This window comes from Oryctolagus cuniculus, chromosome 13 (genome assembly GCF_051225735.1).
Source record: "Oryctolagus cuniculus isolate XC-2025 breed Fujian yellow rabbit chromosome 13, ASM5122573v1, whole genome shotgun sequence".
Lineage (NCBI taxonomy): Eukaryota > Metazoa > Chordata > Mammalia > Lagomorpha > Leporidae > Oryctolagus > Oryctolagus cuniculus.
The window spans coordinates 81,904,627-81,923,548 of NC_142879.1; the positions used below are offsets into that span (position 1 = coordinate 81,904,627).

Sequence of the window (18,922 nt, forward strand, 5' to 3'; positions counted from 1 at the left end):
ACCAAAACTCGGCTGAGGCACCCAAAACCATGACAGAAAGCCAGAATTGGAGCAAGCCAACAGCTGTGCCCTGATGGAAAAAGACCATTCCTTCCGGGTCTTGAACTCCATATTCCAGCCTCAAAATCAAAGCTCACATCAGAAAATTCATTACAAACCATGATAAAGAAGAAAAATGTGAAAAGAGCCAAAGAAATGCAAGAGTCCTTTTTCATAGTGGGCTTGATTTAGTCACAAGGAAACAGGCTGTTTCCGCATTCATCCACCCCTCCCAGCTGACTGGCTTTGGAAAACTCATTCAATTCACCTGAAAATCGCTGGCAAACTGATTTGGGGAATTAATGATCGTGCCCCTCTGCAAAAGGGTTCCATTTCTTTTTCCAAAACACAAAAACTCATGTTGGTCGTGCTGCCTCTAGAATTCTAAGCATGACACGCTCATTGGTTTTGGTTTTTTTTTTTTATTTCATAATGGATCTGCTGTCTAAACTCGTGTTTGTATGGCGTCAGAATACAAAATTTGGGAAGGAAGAAGGCAAAACCAACTCAGACCCAGAAATCACTTAGGAAATTGCCGCTCAAGAAACCAAAACTCGGCTGAGGCACCCAAAACCATGACAGAAAGCCAGAATTGGAGCAAGCCAACAGCTGTGCCCTGATGGAAAAAGACTATTCCTTCCGGGTCTTGAACTCCATATTCCAGCCTCAAAATCAAAGCTCACATCAGAAAATTCATTACAAACCATGATAAAGAAGAAAAATGACAAAACAGCCAAAGAAATGGAAGAGTCCTTTTTGATAGTGGGCTTGATTTAGTCACAAGGAAACAGGCTGTTTCCGCATTCATCCACCCCTCCCAGCTGACTGGCTTTGGAAAACTCATTCAGTTCACCTGAAAATCGCTGGCAAACTGATTTGGGGAATTAATGATCGTTCCCCTCTGCAAAAGGGTTCCATGTCTTTTTCCAAAACACAAAAACTCATGTTGGTCGTGCTGCCTCTGGAATGCTAAGCATGACACGCTCATTGGTTTTGTTTTTTATTTCATAATGGATCTGCTGTCTAAACTCGTGTTTGTATGGCGTCAGAATACAAAATTTGGGAAGGAAGAAGGCAAAACCAACTCAGACCCAGAAATCCTTTAGGACATTGCCGCTCAAGAAACCAAAACTCGGCTGAGGCACCCAAAACCATGACAGAAAGCCAGAATTGGAGCAAGCCAACAGCTGTGCCCTGATTGAAAAAGACCATTCCTTCCGTGTCTTGAACTCAATATGCCAGCCTCAAAATCAATGCTCACATCAGAAAATTCATTACAAACCATGATAAATAAGGGAAATGTGAAAAAGCCCAAGAAATGCAAGAGTCCTTTGTGATATTTGGCTGGATTTAGACACAAGGAAACTGGCTGTTTCCACATTCATCCCCCCAGTCCACACACTGACTTTGCAATTCTGATGGAATTCACCTCAAAATCGCACTCACACTCAATGTGGAGGGAATTAGAATCTGTCACCTCAGCAGAAGCGTTCCATGTCGTTTTTCAAAACACAGAAAATCATCTTGGTTGTGTAGCCTATAGATTTCTAATCCTCAAAGGGCAATTTGCTGTGTTTTTTTTTTTCTTTCATAATGCCTACTCTGTCCAAAATCTTGCTTGTATTGCATCAGAATACATAATTAGGAAATAAGAAGCAAAACCGACTCAGACACAGAAAACATTTTGGAAATTGCTGCTCAAGAAACCAAAAGTCAGCTGAAACACCCAAAACAATGAAAGCAAGCCAGAATTGCAGCACGCCAACAGCTGTGCCCTGATTGAAAAAGAACCTTCCTCTTGTGCCCTGAACTCCATATTGCAGCCTCAAAACCAAAGCTCACATCAGAAAATTCATTACAAACCATGATAAATAAGAAAAAAGAGAAAAAAGCCAAAAAAATTCAAGAATCCATAATGATATTGGGCTTGATTTATTCACAAGGAAACCAGCTGTTTCCTGATTCATCCAACCCTCCAGCTGACTGACTGTGGAATTCTGACTGAATTAACCTGAAAATCGCAGTGAAACTCAGTTTGGAGGCAATTAATATCTGTCTCCTCAGCCAAAGTGTTCCATTGTATTTTCCAAAACACAAAAACTCACCTTGGTCATGTTACCTATAGATTTATAAGCTTCAACCGACTATTTGCTCTGTTTTTTATTTCATAATGGCTACTCTGTCCAAACTCTTCTTAGCATTGCATCAGAATACAAAATTTGGGAAGGAAGAAGGCAAAGCCAACTCAGACCCTGAAAACCTTTGGAAATTGCCACACAAGAAACCAAAACTTGGCTGAGGCACCCAAAACAATGACAGCAAGCCAGAATTGGAGCAAGCCAACAGCTGTACCCTGATTGATAAAGAACCATCCTCTTGTGCCCTGAACTCAATATGCCAGCCTCAAAACCAAAGCTCACATCAGAAAATTCATAACAAACCATGAAAAAAAGAAAAAAGAGAAAAAAGCCAAAGAAATGCAAGAATCCATAATGATATTGGGCTTGATTTAGTTGCAAGGAAACTGGCTGTTCCCAAATTCATCCAACCCTCCAGCTGACTGCCTGTGGAATTCTGACTGAATTAACCTGACAATCGTAGTGAAACTCAAGAAACCAAATTTCAGCTGAGGCACCCAAAACAATGACAGCAAGCCAGAATTGAAGCAAGCCAACAGCTGTGCCCTGTTTGAAAAAGACCATTCCTCCAGTACCCTGAACTCCATATTGCAGCCTCAAAACCAAAGCTCACATCAGAAAATTCATCACAAACCATGATAAATAAGGGAAATGTGAAAAAGCCAAATAAATGCAAGCCTGTGGTATCCTAACTGAATTAACTGAATTAACCTGAAAATCACAGTGAAACTCAGTTTGGAGGCAATTAATATCTGTCACCTCAGCCAAAGTCTTCCATTTTATTTTCCAAAACACAAAAATTCACCTTGGTCATGTTACCTGTAGATTTGTAAGCTTCAAACACCTATTTGTTGTGTTTTTTATTTCATAATGGCTACTCTGTCCAAAATCTTGCTGGTATTGCATCAGAATACAAAATTTGGGAAGGAAGAAGGCAAAGCCGACTCAGACCCAGAGAACATTTAGGATATTGCCACAGAAGAAACCAAAAATCGGCTGAGGAACCCAAAACCATGACAGAAAGCCAGAATTGCAGCAAGCCAACAAGTGTACCCTCTTTGAAAAAGACCGTTCCTCCAGTACCCTGAACTCCATATTGCAGCCTCAAAACCAAAGCTCACATCAGAAAATTCATTACAAACCATGATAAATAAGGGAAATGTGAAAAAGCCAAAGAAATGCAAGAGTCCTTTGTGATATTTGGCAGGATTTAGACACAAAGAAACTGGCTGTTTCCAGATTCATCCCCCCCCAGTCCACAGACTGACTTTGGAATTCTGATTGAATTCACCTCAAAATCGCTCTCACACTCCATTTGGAGGGAATTAGAATCTGTCACCTCAGCAGAAGCGTTCCATGTCATTTTCCAAAACACAGAATCTCATCTTGGTTGTGTTGCCTATAGATTGCTAATCCTGAAAGGGCAATTTGCTGTGTTTTTTTTTTTTTTCTTTCATAATGGCTACTCTGTCCATAATCTTGCTTGTATTGCATCAGAATACAAAATTTGGGAAGGAAGAAGGCAAAACCAACTCAGACCCTGAAAACATTTAGGAAATTGCCACACAAAAAACCACAAATCAGCTGAGGCACCCAAAACAATGACGGCAAGCCAGAATTGGAGCAAGCCAACAGCTGTGCCCTGATTGAAAAAGAACCTTCCTCATGTGCCCTGAACTCCATATGCCAGCCTCAAAATCAAAGCTCACATCAGAAAATTCATTACAAACCATGATAAATAAGAAAAAAGAGAAAAAAGCCAAAAAAAATGCAAGAATCCATAATGATATAGGGCTTGATTTAGTCACTAGGAAACCAGCTGTTCCCGGATTCATCCACCCCTCCAGCTGACTGACTGTGGAATTCTGACTGAATTAACCTGAAAATCGCAGTGAAACTCAGTTTGGAGGCAATTAATATCTGTCACCTCAGCCAAAGTGTTCCATTTTATTTTCATAAACACAAAAACTCACCTTGGTCATGTTACCTGTAGATTTCTAAGCTTCAAATGCCTATTTGCTCTGTTTTTTATTTCATAATGGCTATTCTGTACAAACTCTTCTTTGCATTGCATCAGAATACAAAATTTGGGAAGGAAGAAGGCAAAGCCAACTCAGACCCAAAAAACATGTAGGAAACTGCCGCTCAAGAAACCACAAATCGGCTGAGGCACCCAAAACAATGACAGCAAGCCAGAATTGGAGCAAGCCAACAGCTGTGCCCTGATTGAAAAAGAACCTTCCTCTTGTGTCCTGAACTCAATATGACAGCCTCAAAACCAAAGCTCACATCAGAAAATTCATTACAAACCATGATAAATAAGAAAAAAGAGAAAAAAGCCAAAAAAAATGCAAGAATCCAAAATGATATAGGGCTTGATTTAGTCGCTAGGAAACCAGCTGTTCCCGGATTCTTCCACCCCTCCAGCTGACTGCCTGTGGAATTCTGACCTAATTAACCTGAAAATCGCAGTGAAACTCAGTTTGGAGGCAATTAATATCTGTCACCTCAGCCAAAGTGTTCCATTTTATTTTCATAAACACAAAAACTCACCTTGGTCATGTTACCTGTAGATTTCTAAGCTTCAAATGCCTATTTGTTGTGTTTTTTATTTCATAATGGCTAATCTGTACAAACTCTTGTTTCTGTTGCGTCAGAATACAAAATTTGGGAAGGAAGAAGGCAAAACCAACTCATACCAAGAAAACATTTAGGAAATTGCCACACAAGAAACCACAAATCGGCTGAGGCACCCAAAACAATGACAGCAAGCCAGAATTAGAGCAAGCCAACAGATGTGCCATGATTGAAAAAGAACCTTCCTCTTGTGCCCTGAACTCAATATGCCAGCCTCAAAACCAAGCTCACATCAGAAAATTCATAACAAACCATGAAAAAAAGAAAAATGAGAAAAAAGCCAAAGAAATGCAGGAGTTCTTAGTGATATTGGGCTTGATTTAGTGGCAAGGAAACAGGCTGCTCCCAGATTCATCCACCCCTCCATCTGACTGCCTGTGGAGTTCTGACTGAATTAACCTGAAAATCGCAGTGAAACTCAGTTTGGAGGCAATTAATATCTGTCACCTCAGCCAAATTGTTCCATTTTATTTTCCAAAACACAAAAACTCACCTTGGTCATGTTACCTGTAGATTTCTAAGCTCCAAACGCCTATTTGTTGTGTTTTTTATTTCATAATGGCTACTCTGCCCAAACTCTTGTTTGTATTGCGTCAGAATACAAAATTTGGGAAGGAAGAAGGCAAAGCCAACTCAGACCCAGTAAACATTTTGGAAATTGCCACACAAGAAACCACAAATCGGCTGAGGCACCCAAAACAATGACAGCAAGCCAGAATTTGAGCAAGCCAACAGCTGTGCCCTGATTGAAAAAGACCATTCCTTCCGTGTCTTGAACTCCATATTCCAGCCTCAAATCAAGGCTCACATCAGAAAATTCATTACAAACCATGATAAATAAGAAAAAAGAGAAAAAAGCCAAAGAAATGCAAGAATCCATAATGATATTGGGCTTGATTTAGTTGCAAGGAAACTGGCTGTTCCCAGATTCATCCAACCCTCCAGCTGACTGCCTGTGGAAATCTGACTGAATTAACCTGAAAATCGCAGTGAAATTCAAAAAACCAAATTTCAACTGAGGCACCCAAAAGAATGACAGCAAGCCAGAATTGGAGCACACCAACAGCTGTGCCCTGTTTGAAAAAGACCATTCCTCCGGTGCCCTGAACTGCATATTGCAGCCACAAAACCAAACCTAACATCATAAAATTCATTACAAACCATGATAAATAAGGGAAATGTGAAAAAGCCAAAGAAATGCAAAAGTCCTTTGTGATATTTGGCTGGATTTAGACACAAGGAAACTGGTTGTTACCAGATTCATCCCCCCCTTCCAGAGACTGACTTTGGAATTCTGATGGAATTCACCTCAAAATCGCACTCACACTCAATTTGGAGGGAATTAGAATCTGTCACCTCAGCAGAAGCGTTCCATGTCATTTTCCAAAACACAGAATCTCATCTTGGTCGTGTTGCCTGTAGATTTCTAATCCTGAAAGGGCAATTTGCTGTGTTTTTTTTTTCTTTCATAATGGCTACTCTGTCCAAAATCTTGCTTGTATTGCATCAGAATACAAAATTTGGGAATAAGAAGGCAAAACCGACTCAGACCCAGTAAACATTTAGGAAATTGCCACACAAGAAACCAAAAGTCAGCTGAGGCACCCAAAACAATGACAAAAGCCAGAATTGGAGCAAGCCAACAGCTGTGCCCTGTTTGAAAAAGACCATTCCTCCGGTGCCCTGAACTCTATATTGCAGCCTCAAAACCAAAGCTCACATCAGAAAATTCATTACAAACCATGAAAAAAAGAAAAATGAGAAAAAAGCCCAAGAAATGCAAGAGTCCTTTGTGATATTTGGCTGGATTTAGACACAAGGAAACCAGCTGTTTCCGGATTCATCCACCCCTCCTAGCTGACTGGCTGTGGAATTCTGATTGAATTCACCTGAAAATCGCACTCACTCTCGATTTGGAGGAAATTAATATCTGCCCCTCAGTGGAAGGGTTCTATGTCATTTTCCAAAACCCAAAAACTCATCTTGGTCATGTTGCCTATGATTTCTAATCATCAAAACCCAATATGTTCTGTTTTTCAATTTCATAATGGATCCTCGTTCTAAACCCTTGTTTGTATTGCATCAGAATACACAATTTGAAAAGGAAAAGGGCAAAACCAACTTAGACCAACAAAACATTTAGGAAAAAGTCGCTCAAAACGAAAAATTGGCTGAGGCACCTAAAGCAATGACAGAAAGCCAGAATTGGAGAGAGCCAACAGCTGTGCCCTAATTGAAAAAGACCATTCCTCTGGTTCCCTGAACTCCTTAAGCCAGCCTGAAAACCACAACCCACATCAGAAAATTTATTACAAACCATGATAAATAAGAAAATGTGAAAAATGCAAAAAAGAAAAAGAAATGCAAGAGTCCTTTGTGATATGGTGCTTGTTTTAGTACAAGGAAACCAGCTGTTTCCGGATTCATCCACCCCTCCCAGCTGAGTGACTGTGGAATTCTGATTGTATTCACCTGAAAAGAGAGAACATTTATAAGTATATTGGGACTGTGGAACCTGTCATTTACCAATCACATGTTAGACTGAATCATAGACCAAATATAGGGAAAAAATCCTTTGCATGTAAACCTTGTGGGAAGACATTCAGTATTAAATTCTGCCATACCCTCCATCACAGCACTCATATTGTGGAAAACCCTCATGTGTGTAATGATTGTGTGGAAACCACTCACCAGAAGTCAGATCTCATTAGACATCAGAGAATTCACACAGGGTTGAAATCTTACAAATGTAATGACTGTGGGAAGTTCTTTGGCCAGAAGAAACACCTCATAAATCATCAGAGAATTCACACAGGTGAGAAACCTTATGAATGCAATGACTGTGGAAAATCCTTTGGCCAGAAGGCAAACCTCATAAATCATCAGAGAATTCACAGAGGGGAGAAACCTTATGAATGCAATCATTGTGGAAAAGCCTTTGCTGAGAAATCAAAGCTCACAAAGCATCAGACAATTTGTACTGGGGGAAACCTTATGATTGCAACGACTGTGGAAAAACCTTTGCTGAGAAGTCAAACCTCAGAAAGTATCAGAGCCTTCACACCATGGAGAAAGCTTATAAATGAAATGACTGTGGAAAAGCCTTTGGTTCCATCCTTGCATACCAAGGATAAATCCCACTTGGTCTGGGTGGATGATCTTTCTGATGCATTGTTGGATTCAATTGGCCAGAATTCTGTTGCAGATCTTTGCATGTATGTTCATCAGGGAAATTGGTCTATAATTACTTTCTTTGTTGCACTTTTTTCAAGTTTAGGAATGAAGGTGATGTTGGCTTCATAGAAAGAATTTGGGAGAATCGCCTCTCTCTCAATTGTTTTGAATAACTTGAGAAGAATTGCAGTTAGTGCTTTAAATGTCTGTTAGAATTCAGCAGTGAAGCCATCCAGTCCTGGGGTTTTCTTGGCGGCGAGGGTCTTTATTACTGATATCATTTCCATCCGGTTATGTGTGTGTTTACGTTTTCTATATCTTTGTTGCTCAATTTAGGTAGGTTTTATGGATGGAAGGATGGTGGAAAGCCTCTTTGCTGTACTTCATAACTCATAAGATATCAGATTATCCACACAGGGAATTTTCTACTTGACCTTTTTGTGCAAGTTATATCTCATGAAATATTAGAGAATTCACCAAGGGGAGAAATGCATGAATATAATACATGTGAATAGCCTTTGTGGTGCAAATCAGACCTCATCAAACATAAAAGAATTCTCATGGGGAGCAATTTTATGAATGTAATGACTCAGAGCCTTTTACCATAATTCAGCCCTCATTGTACATCATCAAATTCATATAGGGAAAAACTCCTTTGAAAGTAAAATCCCTTTAATTAGAAGCCATACCTCATACGACAACAGGGAATTCACGTGGGAGAGAAACCTTATGGGTGTAATGAGTGTTGGAAAGCTCTGCCCAAATCTCTCCTTATATCAGAATGCACAACATATATATCTAATGAATGAAATAAATGTGAGAAAGTCATTTCACATAGGTAATGCCTCATAATCCATCATGGAATTTGAACAAGGGAGAGACCTTAACAATATAATGAATGTGGAAGAGCTTTTCTCCAAAATTCATGTAAGTATTGTGACAAAACCTTTTGCTGGAAATCACATCCTATCCAACAGAGACTCATGTAAAGGAGAAAGCTTATAAATATTATTAGAGTCAGAAGTCAATGGTACATCAGAGAATTGACACAGGTGGTTTCTTAGGCGTATACTGATTGTGCAAAAACATTTTCTTTATTTCAGGCTTGTATAGATACAGAATTCACAAAAGGTGATAGTCTTTGCATGCTGTAAATACAATAAAACCTTTAGCCAGAAATTAGACATCAACAGACTTCAGAGAATTCATAAGGAACAAAAGTCTATGCAATGAATTTGGAAAATGTATTTCTGTTATAAATCAGTCTTCAATTCCCATGAATAGACTCACAAATGAGAAAACATGCATGCATAGAAAAGTTTTGTACCATAAATTATCTCTAGATGGTAAACTAATATATCACACAAAAGAAAAATCATGAGTGTAATGGAATTGGGAAACCCTTTGCTATAAGGCAGATTTCCAGAAAGCTTAGCAAGATTACAGAAAAGTCTCTGAAAATGTAACATGTCTGAAAGATTTGTTGGCATCACAAACTGGAGGATAGCTCAAGTGCATGTGTTTTTGTGCCTGGCATCCAAATTGATATCTCTTTTTCTTTGATGAATTCCTTGTTTATTTATTTAGCAGATTTAGAGACAAAGGATTCCTGTCCATTGATTTACTACTATATGCCCACAATTGCCATGGTAAGGTCTATGGCAAAAACTGAGTGCTGGGGGCTGTGAATCTGATTCATCACTGATAACATTGAAGACATTGGTTCCTGGTTCTTATGCTGCTATGCATGGAAATGTTTCTCTAATTTCATTTTCAAATAGTTCATTGTTAATATAAAGAAATGCTTCTAATTTTTAAAATTTCATTGAAATAATTTGTGATGAATGTGTCCTAGTCATGCATTATTACAGGGTGTAGTGCAATATTTGCACACATTTATGCAGTAAAAAGTGATCAAGCTAAGCAACTACAGTTTTATTAAGTTTTTAAAGAGTTATTTATTTGAAAGACAGAGTTACAGAGAGAAGTAGCAGCAGAGAGAGAGAGAGGTCTTCCTCTGCTGGTTCACTCCCCAGATGGCCACAATGGCCGGAGCTCTGCCAATCTGATTCCAGGAACCAGAAGCTTCTTCCAGATCTCCCACTTGGGTGCAGGGACCCAAGGACTTGGGCCATCTTCTACTGCTTTCCCAGGCCATAGCAGAGAGTTGGATCAGAAGAGGAGCAGCCAGGACTAGAACTGGTACCCACATGGGATGCTGGTGCTTCAGGCCAGGGTGTTAGCCCACTGTGCCACAATGCTGACCCCCAAGCAACTACAGTTTCTAATTCTTCTCCATGATTTGAGACTACCAGCTCCTCTCCTTCAGTTCTTTACACAGAACCTAATATGGTTGAATGTAGTCATCTCATTATATTATGGAACACCAGAAGTTCTTTCTGCCTCTTTGATTTTTGATACCTATTATCCAATCCCCCTCTATCCCTAGCTGCTTCCCTTCTCAGCCTCTAGTAATCACAGTTCTGTGTTCAGATCCATTATTTTCTTTCACTTCCACATGTGACAAGGACCAGGTGACATTTGTGTTCCTGCTTCTGGCTTATTTCAATTAATTTAATAATATTTTGTTCTTTTTTTGTATCTAAAAGAGGTTGCCCTGTCCATTGTTTTTCACTGATGGACAGCTAGATTGGTTTCAAATCCTGGCTGCAGTGAACTGTGTTATAGTGGCTGTGTTATGGGAAAATTGCTGTATCTTTGATATGCTCTCCTCCTTTCCTTCTAATAAAATTTCCTTATTCTATATAGCCAAGAGTAAGATAACTCTCACATGGTAGGTTAATTTTTATCTTAGTTTAATTTTTGTTATTTATTTGAAAGAGTTACAATAGAGGTAGAGACACAGAGAGGTCCTCCATTATCTGGTTCACTCTACAGATGACTACAAAGGCCAGAGTTATGCCATTCTGAAACCTGGAGACAGGAGCTTCCTCTGGGTCTCCCACATGGGTGCATGGGCCCAAGGACTTGGGCCATCTTCTACTGCTATCCCAGAAGATAGCAGAGAGCTGGATTGGAAGAAGAGCAGCTGGAACTAGAACTGGCACCCAAATGGGATGCTGGCCCTTCAGGCCAGGGCTTTAACTCACTGCACAACAGCGCCGGCCCCAATTTTTATCCTTTTTAAGGAATGACCATACTGTTCTGCATAACATCTGTACTAACTTGTGTTTTCACCCACCATATATGACGGTTTTCTTTTCCCATGTGCTCTCTAGCATTTGTTATTTTTTATCAGTTTGGCATAAAAATGATATAGTATTGTTCATGTTTTTGTGTATTTTGAAATCAGTTAATTTCTTTATTAAATCTTTATTATTTGAAAGGTGGATTTAGAGAGAGAGGGAAAGACAGAGATAGCTTTCATCTGCTGGCTCACACCCCAGAGAGTTTCAACAGTTGAGCCTGGGGCATGCTGGAGTCAGGAGCTTCATCCAAGTCTCCCACATGAGTGGCAAGGACCCAAGTCCTTCGTCCATCTTCTGCTGGTTTCCCAGGTGTTTAGCAGTGAGCTAAATTGGAAGTGGAGATTCCTAAACTCAAAGTGGAACTCAGATGTTATGCTGGCCTCACAGATTGCAGCTTTCCCCACTTGGCCACAATGCCAGCCCCTCTATCAATTTAATTCCTCAAAAATAGCTCAGTAATGTTGGCATCTATCTCATTTTGTTTTTTCTCTGTTATTATTCAACTTATTGATGTCTTATTTTTGTTCACATTATTCCTCTCAATTGCTCTACCTGAGGTGAGTAGGGCTGCTGTGTTGCTTAAATGAAGTGTATGCTTTAGATTACTCATTTACTGAGTGCATGTCATTCACATAGCACTTCACTGAAGTTCTACTATGTCCCAAATCCTCTTCTAGGCACAGAATTTAGACCACTTTTCTCTTAGGCCCAGATCTTGCCTTTAACATACTACTAGGAATTTAGTAGCTCATGAAATCTGCAGACTGCATACATGAATGAATATTTTGAGGGCTGTGTTTTTGTGGAGGAACTTCATAGGAGACCGAAGGAATAAAATAAATCAAAAGCATCCACAGTATATAGAATGTATACTATTTTACAAGTCACAGAGAAGAGGAAGAAGAAGGAAAGTAGTAAGACTAGAAAGTTTGTGGCAAGACTAACAGGCGCTGGTCAAGAACTTAATAAGCACATTAGGAAAGCAGTAAGGTTTCTTTTTTTTTTTTTTTGAGGAAAAGTTTTTATTTCTAGTGATGAAATTGGCTACAGAACATTATGAAAGTTTAAAAATACAAAGAGAAATTGTCTATAATTAATAGATTCAAAATTTGACAATCAGTGAATATCATCATTAGTCATTACCAACAAAGATTCAAAATTTGACAATCAGTGAATATCATCATTAGTCATTACCAACAACAGTTATTGATTTGAAAGGCAGAGTGACAGGAAGAGGGAACCACTGTTTCACTCCCCAGACACTTGCAATAGCCAAAGCTTGACCAAGCCAAAACCAGGAAGTGGGAATTCATTCTGGATGTCCCATTTGGGTGCAGGGACCCAAGCACTTCTGCCATCCTCCATCTCCTCCCAGGGTGCACACTAGCAGAAACTTGCCTCAAAGCAGAGAAGCTACCACTCAAGCCAGGCATTTGTATATGGGTTGTGGGTGTGTGGTGGTGATAGCAAGCCCTCATAGATAAAAAAAAAAAGACAAAGTTATTTCTATGCCAAGGAAATTACTCTGTAGTCTTTCTCTTATAAACTACGTATTGCTGAACCTAGATAATTTTTCCTTTATTTAACAATGACATGAAAATGTCAGTTGAGTTGGCTTTCCTGAAGACCTTGTTTCTTGAATATTAGTGGCTAGCTGAGATAAATTCTTTTCATCTCTTTCTCGCTTCGGCAGCACATGTGCTCGCTTCGGCAGCACATATACTAAAATTGGAACGATACAGAGAAGACTAGCATGCCCCTGCGCAGTAAGGTTTCTTTACCTCCCTGTAGACTCTGCTCTCCACAGAGGTGAACAGGGTCCTCTAAACCCACTTGCTGCACACACAAACACCTGAGTGTTGTATTCTCCCACAGGTGTTGGAGACTGATATGGTGTTCTGATTTATATTTACATAATGGCTAGTGACATCGGGCATATTCACATGTTTTGACCATTTACATTTCTTCTGAGAAATGTCTATTCAGATGTTTCTTCACTGTATTTTTTTGAGTTTTTCCAATTCATGTAAATGTTCTGGAAATCTGTAAACATTCAGAGTTTTAATTTTTCCTGCCATCTGTTCATTGTATCTACACTCTGATGTTTATTTTGTTGTGAAGAAGTATCTTAGTTGGATATACTCAAATGTCTCTGTTTTTATTTTTGTGACTATTGCTATTGGAATCTTACCCAAAAGCTATTGTCTGTTGACAATATTTAGAGTTTCCCTATGTTTACTTGGGTTTGGGTCTTATGATTACATTTTAATTCACTGTGAGTTCACTTTCACATAGTGTAAGAGATGTTGGAGTCTCTTTTCAGGCTTCTACATATGGATAATCAAGTTCCTCTGCACCACTTGTGAAAGAGATTCTTCTTTCTCCAGTTCATTTTAGTTCCTTTGTTAAATATGAGTTGCTGGTAGAAATTTGGGTTTATTTCTATGCTACCAAGTCTTTTCCATTGAACTATGTGTCTGTTATTATATCAGTGCTAACACTTCTTCCTTTTTTTTTTTTGCAGTTTATTTATTTGAAAGGCAGAGTTACAGAGAGGTAGAGGCAGAGAGAGAGAGAGGTCTTCCATCCACTGGTTTACTCCCCAAATGGCCACAATGGCCGGAGCTCTGTTGATCTGAATCCAAGTGTCAGGAGCTTCTTCCAGGTCTCTATGCAGGTGCAGGGGCCCAAAGACTTTGGCCATTTTCTACTTTTTTCTCAGGCTATACCAGAGAGGGGTATAAGAAGTGGAGCAGCTGGGAAACATACTGGCACCCATATGAGATGCCGGCACTGCAGACGGTGACTTTACCTGCTTTGTCATAGTGCTGACCCCTGTAATATGTCTTAAAATATGGTGTGATGTCTCCAGCTTTTTTTTGCTTTATAATATTGCTTTAGATGTTAAGCATCTCTCATGTTTCTATGTGAATTTTAGCATCATTTTTTCTAGCTCTGAGAACATCGTTGGTATGTTGATTGGGATTGCATTGAATTTGCAAATTGCTTTTGGTAGTATGGATATTTTGGTATTATTCTTCCCATTCACAAACATAAGTTTTCTGAGAGACTGTCAAAAAGCCTTGACAAAAATTGGACTTTATTACACAAAAATTCATCACTTTTTGGGATCATTTAAATCCATAATTTTGCACTAATATTTGATAAATAATTAAAGACTTTGAGCATTTTAGTAGGAGAAATTAAAATATTTATCAATTTATTCAAATATTGTTTAGATGTGATATTCAAATATTGTTTAGAGCCATTGTCTGTATTCCCTCTAAATTAGGATATTTTTGCTTTTTGCCTGTTAAACTTGTCCCTTGATTCAACAACCCTTTTTAATGTAATGTAAACTGAAAATGTCATTTAATAAGCTAAAAAAAATGACAAAGAAGGAAAAAGAAGGGAGGGAGGTTGAGTATATAATTATGTTCTCCGAATTTTTTCTATAAAACATATTGAATCATTTAAAAGCTAATTAAAATTAAACTCAAAATTGGACCATTATGACCAATATTTAAAACAAGTGATTAAAAACTGTAGATGTCTTCAATTTTGATTATCATTCTTTAGAATATCTGAAAGAAATCCGGTTTCTCACTTTAAAATATACCAGTGTGTTAGAATTCAGTATTAAATGACTTTGTTTAAAAGTGTTATTTAATCTATTGCTTTAAGTAGTAATACTATGGCCATTGTAAAACAAAATCCTTATCATTTTTCATAAAACAGAAAGGGCCTTTAAAACATCATCACTAAAAATATTAAGAGACCTAAAATATAACATTCTTAAAACCCAAGTGATACCATTCAAAATTTTCAAATATGCAGGGATAGTTCGTGTCAAGTAACTAAATAATTGTGAAGTGTATATATGGAATAGCTTCTATAAATTCTTTTGGCAAGGGCTGGCACTGTGGCATAGTGGGTGAGGCTGCCACCTGCAGTGCTGGTATTCCATAGGGGCATCAGTTCAAGACCTGGCTGCTCCACTTCCTATCCAGCTCTCTGCTATGGCCTGGGAAAGCATTATAAAATGGTCCAAGTCCTTGGGCCCCTGCACCTGCATAGGAGACCAGGAAGAGGCTCCTGGCTCCTGCCTTCCAGTTGGCACAGCTCCAGTCATGGAGGCCAACTGTGGAGTGAACCAGTGAATGGAAGACCACTCTCTCTGCCTGTCCTTCTCTCTCTGTGTAATTCTGACTTTCAAATAATATAAATAAATCTTCAAAAAATTCTTTTGGCAAATAGATGAAGCTACTTGCTATACATTTCAAATAAATAGCAAACATACTAGAAAAATATATTGAATAAAATTTAAGCAACTCATAGCTATACACAGAAAATTCTCACCATAACAACATAGCAACCACTAAATTTCCAAATTCAATTTTCCACAACTTAGAATCTTTAACTCCAGAAGGAGTACAAAATTGACAGAACAGTGGCCTATGTATCAGGATACCTAATGCTAATACAGAATTATCCCTGCCACAACTTACCTATGTGACCTTGAACAGTTCACTTTATTTCTCTGGGCTTGGCATTTAGCATCCTCATATGATAAAGGAGGCTTGGATAAGATCAGTTGTACTCTATCTTGAGACTTCAATGATCTCTCAGTTTCCAAACAGACACCTTAAGGGAAAGTAAACCTTTAGATCAAAGCTTACATTTTTAAATATAAATATATTTTAAACTGTTTCTACAACTAGTACAAAACAACACATTCAAATGTGTACCATGCCACTTTTCAATATTTGGGAATAATTAATGCATCATTTTAGAGCATTGTCTTGAGGCCAGTGCTGTGGTGTACCTAGTAAAGCCACTGCATGCAGTGGGGGCATCCCATATGGAGGCCGGTTCAAGTCCAGGCTGCTCCACTTTCCATTCAGCTGTCTGCTATAGCCTGGGAGAGCAGTAGGAAGTTGGCCCAAGTCCTTGGGCCCCTGAATCTGCATGGGAGACCCTGAAGAGGTCCTGGCTCCTGGTTTCAGATTGACATATCTCTGACCTTTTAGGCCATCTGGGGAGTGAACCAGCAGATGGAGGACCTCTCTCTCTCTCTCTCTTCCTCTTGTTCAATATCTGTGTAACTCTGACTTCCAAATAAATAAATAAATAAATCTTTTAAAAAATCAAAAGAATATTGTCTGGCACACAGTGAACCACTAAGTACAAGATATTATTAGTAATATTAGATTGAAATGTTGAAATAAACTAGGCAATAAGCCTTAAGATGCAAATTAATACCAAGAAATATAATCTCAAATTTCTGTGTTCAACAAGGTAGTCTCTTTTCACTACTAACTTTATACTAAATAAGATATTTTGATATTTTGTTAAGAGTAAATTTATCGGGGGCCAGCGCCGTGGCTCACTTGGTTAATTATCCACCTGTGGTGCTGGTATCCCTTATGGGCAAAATGTTCTAGTCCTGGTTGCTCCTCTTTCAGTCCAGCTTTCTGCTATGGCCCGGGAAGGCAGTAGAGGATGGCCCAAGTGCTTGGGCCCTGCACCCGGATGGGAGACCAGGAGAAAGCACCTGACTCCTGGCTTTGGATGGGCACAGCTCCAACTGTGGCAGCCATTTGGGGACTGAACCAATGGAAGGAAGACCTTTCTGATTTCTCACTGTATATAACTCTACCTGTCAAATAAAAAAATTATTAGTTTTTCATTAAAACTGCAGTATTGAAAAAGTTCTAAAATCCCTCTAATTCTAAATGTCTGTGACTGCTAACTCATTAGCACATATTGCATTCTTTACATCTGGGTAATCATGACAATTCACTTTTAAATGATTAACAGATCTGCTGTTATATATAAATACATGCTTTTCCGAAAATCATACAATAAGCAGGCTACATACTTTACTTCAAGTAAAACTGCCATATCCAGTCCTACAATTGTAAATAAGACAGTTTCAATTGTTCAGCATTATCAATTATAAATTCCAATCGTGTAGCAATACTCATAAGAATTTAGGGGGCCGATGCTGTGGAGTAGCAAGTAGAGCTGTGGCTTGCAGTGCTGACATTCCAATTGGGTGCCAGTTCAAGTCCTGGCTACTCAAATTACTATCCAGCATTTTAGGCAAGTAAGACTTACTATCCAGCAGTAGAGGATGGCCCAGGCCCTTGGGCTCCTGCACCTGCATAGGAGACCCAAAAGAAGCTGCTGGCTCCTGGCTTTGGATTGGCAGAGCTCCAGCCATTGTGGCCAAATGGGGAGTGAACCAGCGGTTGGAAGACTGCTCTCTCTCTCTCTCTCTCCTTCTCTGTGTAACTCTGACTTTCAAGTAAAATAAATGAATCTTTTTTAAAAAAGGATGAAATAAAAAGGAAGATGAAGATTACAAAATTGTTTAATTTTTTTATAGGAGTGTCAATTTGTAAAGTCAACAACAGGAGTCACTGTGCACTTACTCCTCATGTAGGATCTCTGTCCTTAATGTGCTGTACACTGAGGCTTAATGCTATAACGAGTACTCAAACAGTATATTTCACTTTGTGTTTCTATGGGGGTGCAAACGATTGAAATCTTTACTTAATGTACACTCAACTGATCTTCTGTAAAAAAAAAAAAAAGAAATTATCAATTCCCAACTTGACTCTCACTGGGATTAAACATGACAATAGGTCTGATCTGATTTCATCATCATTTAAAAAATCATCTATTATTTTTCACTTTATGTTTCTGTGTAGGAGCAAACTGTTGAAATCCTTACTTAAGGTATACTAAGCTGATCTTCTGTATATTAAGATAATTGAAAATGAATCTTGATGTGAATGGAAGGGGAGAGGGAGTGGGAAAGGGGAGGGTTGTGGGTGGGAGGGATGGTATGGGGGGGAAGCCATTGTAACCCATGAGTCGTACTTTGGAAATTTATATGCATTAAATAAAAGATAAAAAAAATTTTTTTAATAAATATAAAGTACAGCTTTTGGATTACAGTGCCTTCCCCTCCCCCAAAACATCCCTCCCACCCATAATCCCCCTATTTCCTGCTTCCTCTCCCATCCCAGAAGATTACAAAATTGTATGAAGGACATTTGTACAGTAAACAAATATACTGATTTCCAATGCAATATTTGAATACTTGAAGCAGGAACCCTAAGTACTTCTTTGCCAAAATAGCATGTTTTGTCCAGTGTAAAACCCATTTGCCATCCCAATACACAAAGGGATTTGGGGCAATAAGGAAAAAAGAAGTCCACACATGCAGAAATTTTAAGCAAAACAAAATAGAGAATGTATTTAGTTTCATGAAAATCACACAAGAATTAATAGTATTCCACCCATTTCCAACAAATATTTTTAACTTTAATGAATGAATGAATTTTCAGTTACATAGCAGAAAACTTCTACCCTCTCCCATAAAACTGAAAAAGAAACTTTTTAAAAGTAAAAACTGATGAAAGAATTCTGCAATACATGTTAATGTTAAGTAGCCCAGCAGAGTTTATTTAGAAATACAAACACACACACAGAAAATAAATACATTAAAATCTTACTGAATAGTCCAGTAATAGTTCAGGATCCAATATGTGTGCAAAAGATTCTGGATTTCCCAGTCACTTTGTATAGGAAATGATGTGCTTTGCTATGTAGCATGTACCTTTAGATTCCTGAACACCTCCACTTTGCTTCTTACCCTGAGTCCCAGCAAATACAGGAACACCGCTGTTGAATCATTCATTTTCTGGATTTGGG

At 38.7% G+C, this 18,922-nt stretch overlaps 2 long non-coding RNA genes and 1 pseudogene across 4 annotated transcripts in view; 1 reads left to right on the forward strand and 2 right to left on the reverse strand.

The window, feature by feature from the left end:
- LOC149122698 (uncharacterized) overlaps positions 1–5,380 on the reverse strand; it is a 200,771-nt gene extending 195,391 nt beyond the window's left edge. Inside the window, exon 1 of the long non-coding RNA XR_016219350.1 lies at positions 5,308–5,380. This is a non-coding gene — a long non-coding RNA (uncharacterized LOC149122698). The remainder of the gene's footprint in view (positions 1–5,307) is intronic.
- Positions 5,381–12,252: 6,872 nt separating this feature from the next.
- The window catches only part of LOC149122699 (uncharacterized), a 31,084-nt gene continuing 24,414 nt past the window's right edge, over positions 12,253–18,922 (reverse strand). For 2 of the 3 annotated variants that reach the window (XR_016219352.1, XR_016219353.1), the window contains exons 3-4: positions 15,706–15,841; positions 12,253–12,670 (exon numbers count right to left, since the gene is read on the reverse strand). This is a non-coding gene — a long non-coding RNA (uncharacterized LOC149122699). The remainder of the gene's footprint in view (positions 12,671–15,705; positions 15,842–18,922) is intronic. The other variant, XR_016219351.1, reaches the window with a different exon arrangement.
- LOC127486167 (U6 spliceosomal RNA) lies at positions 12,896–12,963 on the forward strand (annotated as a pseudogene).